Here is a 5034-nt window from a genome sequence, read left to right on the forward strand (position 1 = left end):
ATTCATGACACAAATTTTAATAAAGGAATCTAAACTGACTAGAAGTCTATGCTGATGATACTCGTAATTTTATTTTATTTTATTAAAGATTTTATTTATTTATTTGAGAGAGAGAGAGAATGAGAGATAGAGAGCATGAGAGGGGGGAGGGTCAGAGGGAGAAGCAGACTCCCTGCCGAGCAGGGAGCCCGATGCGGGACTCGATCCTGGGACTCCAGGATCATGACCTGAGCCGAAGGCAGTCGCGTAACCAACTGAGCCACCCAGGCGCCCGATACTCGTAATTTTATAACCATCGCTTACAAGGAATAAATCACTAACTGGAAAAAGCATCATTTACATTCCAGATAGAAAAATTTTCCTTAATCTTACTTCAATTGGTTACTACGTTAGACAATTCCATTTATTGCCACTATATACATGTATATATATATATATATATATACACACACACACACATATATTTATATTATATATATAATTTGACAGTTTAAATTATGATTTTTATTTATGTGGTTCTAAGGTCTAAGGAATAAATCCCTAGTTATATTGCATGAAACATTTCTTTTTTTCTATAACCTTCCCAAAGGAGACCTTCATAAGTCTATGAATCAACTTAGCTTGACTTCTGTTTAAAGAAAGAAAAGGTAATTGGGAATTTAACTTCAGAACTTAAGGCATTATGACCATTACACAGTAGTAAGTTTTTTTAAAACTGTGAATTACAATAAATATAAATTATAATATTGTTATAAATCACAATATTCTGAATTTATTAGACCGGGAGACTGCCATTTTGGTATGTTTGCTTTATAAGCTAGGAACAAATTTCTCTTTTGAATTTGAAGACCAAGGTAAGAATTTTTGTGTCTAAGTTAAGGTGATTTATTACACAAAATCTAGAGATGAGGTCTCCTTTCCTTAAAAATAACAGAACAATGATTTTATTCAAGTCTTGGAGCCCTATTCAGAAAATTTGCAAATTCTGTGGTACAACTCTGTGCCTTTGAAATGTGGGAGACAACTCAACACAATTTTTCTGGATGCAATTGACCCTGAATAATGTATGAGCTGTGTAATAGCTCTGCAGCACATTCTCATCTCCGAGGGACGCTGGCTTCTCTTGTATTGCATCTCCTGCTTTCAATTCCTATACTGTACGTTTACTATATTGGATCTTTGATGGTGAGTTGTCAAGGCGGAGGAAGAATGTTTGAGAACCGAAAATCCTTGGCAATCCAGAAAATAGCTTAATAGACTAGACTTCTCATTGCAGCTTGATTGTGAATATGTGAGTTTTGAATAGAACTTTCTCCTAGGATTCTGAACCTGGGATGTTTTTACCACAGGGGAAATAAGTGGGTAGCCAAAGAATACCAATTTTACTTGGGGAGTGCTGGAGGGAGAGAGAGAGAAATTAATTTAACAGGAAAGCAATTTAAGCGTTTTCACATGAAAAGATACAGCTATGTCATGGAATAGAACCTTAAAAATTCACATGAATCTTAACAGTGAAACACAGGACTTTGGAGACATTTCTCCCCTTTGAATGGCTGATTGGGGATGTGCCACAGACCCATAGAGGTCAGCATTCACTCTATGTTCTTGGGGGCCACGAGACAACAGCAAACACCGCCACCACCATAACACAGCAACATTGTTCCTGAGAATCCCTCCACAGCAGGTGCCCATTAGCCCATTTTACAGATGGAGAAATTTGGGTCCAGAGATATTAGGTGGTTCATCAAGGTCTCACATTTAAGGAAGGAGCCATAATACAAACCCAGGCAACCTGAGAAATTTGAGAAATGCTGTTTCAGGAATATTTCGGAATGAAGATACCAAGAAAACCAGATAAAAAAGGCTAAGCTCCTCTCTTTGAGGTTTTTTTGTTTTGTTTTGTTTTGTTTGATTCTGATCGAAAGTATTTTTGACTAGAATAATTCACTTCTCAAAGAAATTTCAGTGATACCTGTATTTTAATATTTTAAGTGCTATCTTCATGTCTCCTTAGATCTGTTATATGCCATGTAAAATATGTGTAATAATAACATTTAAGTGTTTACAAACTGTCAAGACCTTTTCTAAATACTGTATATGTATTATCTCTTTTTAATTATTACAAGCACTCCATGAAGTTATTGTGATTAACACGCCCATTCTATAGAGGAGAAAACTGAAATGGAAAAAGATTAGGTAATTTGCTTAAAGTCACACATCACTTAAGGGGTTGAACAATTTGACTCCAGGGCCTTGGCTCTCTACCGGAATCTAAGCTGCCTACGGGATGACAGACCCTGAGGCTCCGACTAATACAGAGAAGTTACCTGGCAGGGGTGTGCAGGTCTCCGGGAGATCTGTGCCCTGGAAACACTGTCTCTCAACACCTGTGAGGACTTTAGGAATTCCGTGTTTTATCTTCTGTTTGGACGATAAGACCCAGAGTGGCAATACAATTTTGTTTTATTTATTTATTTATTTATTTATTTATTTATTTATTTATTTATTATTTATTGGCTTCCCCCCATTTTTTATTTTTTAGAAGATTTCATTTATTTATTTGAGAGAGAGCACGAGAATGAGCAGGGTGAAGGGCAAAAGGAGAAGCAGACTCCCTGCTGAGCAGGGAGCCTGATGTGGGGCTTGATCCCGAGACTGCAGAATCATGACCCGAGCTGAAGGCAGACGCTTAACGGCTTAACCGACTGAGCCACCCAGGTGCCCCTCCCCCCTTTTAAAATTTAAATTAAATTAATTAACATATAATATATTATTAGTTTCAGATGTAGTGTTCAATGATTCATCAGTCTTATATAACACTCAGTGCTCATTACATCACGTGCCCCCTTTAATGTCCATCACCCAGTTACCTGATTCTCCATTCCCTACAGCCCCCTCCCCCAGCAACCCCTCAGTTTGTTTCCTATGATTAAGAGTCTCTCATGGTTTGTCTCCCTCTCTGATTTCATCTTGTTTTATTTTGTTTTAAAATGAGGAAGATTAGAGAGGACAGTTCAACCTTAACACCTACTATCTAACCTCACTAGGTTAGATGCTATAAGGCTGCAGCTTCTACTACACTAGAACTTTATTTTCTAGATACTAAGTCTCTCTGATATTTATCCCTGAAAGTTTATGAGAAAACGAAAGGACGCTCTAAGAAGAAATGGCTAATGCTGACCCAGCTTTCTAAATAGGACAAGGCTTTAAGAATAATTTCTGCCATTCAGCTCTCCTGTGACCCACAAGCAATAAATGACAGTCTTTTAAAAACAGCAATGGCTTATCTTGGGCATCAAGCAGGGAAGAACTGAAGTGATTTCTCTACACTTGTAATGTCAAGAGAAGTCCTACTCAGAGACCTCTGTTATAAAAGAATTGTTTATAGCTATTGAAAAAATCCTCGCAGAACTGTCCATCAAACTTTATGAAATGTGTGAGCTACTTAGGTATCAGCTTTCTGGATCTAATTTTTTTTTCCAGAGCATTCAGTATCAAACCCTTTCCTCACTGGCTGGTTTCATACTGATAAACACAGAGCTGTCTTACTTTGTTTTTCTTCTTTTCTCCCTGTGTGTTGACTCTCTTCACAGCTTTTTTTTTCCTTTATACCCTGTTCTGAGACTATAACTCTCTGTTTCTCAAAGTGGAGCCTGTGGTCCACATGGGTCAGAATAGGCTAGAATGCTTATTAAAAATGCACATTAGAGGCCTTACCTCAATTATACTAAATCCGAATCTCTGGAGTGGAGCTCAGGACTCTGCATTTCAATAAGCTCCCGAGAGATTCCTATCTATACTGAAGCCCAGTGGTTTTCCAACTTTATTGTAGAAGGCTTGTTTCATCAGAATTCCAGGCCCTGATCCAGAGTTTTTGATTCAGTAGGTCCCACGTGGGGACCGAAAACTTGCATGTCTATGGAGTTCTTGGATATTGCTAATGCTGCTGGTTCAGAAACCCCACTTGGTGAACTCTAGAGCTTTAAAAAGTTCTAGTCTAATCTTTGAAGTCCTGAAAAAACATTTTTAATAAAACATGCTCTAAAATGTCAAATATTTTGGTTGTAGAAATAAAAATGTTAACAAAAACACCCAAATTTCTCTCTGTGCCTTTGTGTGGGACCATTCCTCACTCTCCAACTCTCTGCATGTTCAGCTCAGCTCATCTTTCGGAGGGTGACTCCCACCCCCTTCCGGTAGTCCTGATTCACACAACTGTGAGCTCTCTCTCTCCTCAGCCCCTCCTCAACTCCCCCTCAGCTTTCCACTTGTTGGGGGACACTGATTCCTGTCTATGTGGGGGTATAGTTAACTGTGTTTGGGGGAAGATGTTAAGATGTTTCAACTTTCCTACCATACTGCAAACTCCTTAAATACAAGGTTTGTGCCCTTTTTTATTCTGCCTTTTCTGACAGTGGCACTTTATTGATGTTTGATTAATGGATAAACAGTTCAGTGTGAGAAGGATATGTTTAATTCCTTTAAATGAGGGCTAGACTGTTAGTACTTTATATTTTCTTTTTCTTTTTTTTTTTTTTACGATTTTATTTATTTATTTGTCAGAGAAAGAGAGAGAGCACAAACAGGGGGAGCGGCAGGCAGAGGGAGAAGCAGGCTCCTGGCTGAGCAGGGAGCCTGATGTGGGACTCAATCTCAGGACCCCGGGATCATTACCTGAGCCAAAAACAGACACTTAACCAACTGAGCCACCCAGGCATCCCAATGTTTTATATTTTCGACGTGAATGATCTGTTGTCACAGCAATGAAAGTTGTTCTTTAATTTAGCTTAGCAGGTAGGTAGTGTTTGGGATGAGCATCTTTATAGGAAAATCCAAGACATGCTCCAGTAGGATACGGAGGCTTTTTACTGGTTTCCTAGAAATAATTCTCTGTTCTGGCTACACGCAGTGTGGTTCCTGGACCAGCAGCACTGGCCTCACCTGGGAGCGGTTAAAAACTCAGAATCTTGGGCCTCACCCCAGAATGAGAATGAGAATGAGAATCAGAATGAGAATCAGAATCAGAATCTGTAG

The sequence above is a fragment of the Callorhinus ursinus genome, unplaced genomic scaffold (genome assembly GCF_003265705.2).
Source record: "Callorhinus ursinus isolate GAN/ISIS: 27379988/994484 unplaced genomic scaffold, GSC_fseal_2.0 scaffold8, whole genome shotgun sequence".
Classification (NCBI taxonomy): Eukaryota; Metazoa; Chordata; class Mammalia; order Carnivora; family Otariidae; genus Callorhinus; species Callorhinus ursinus.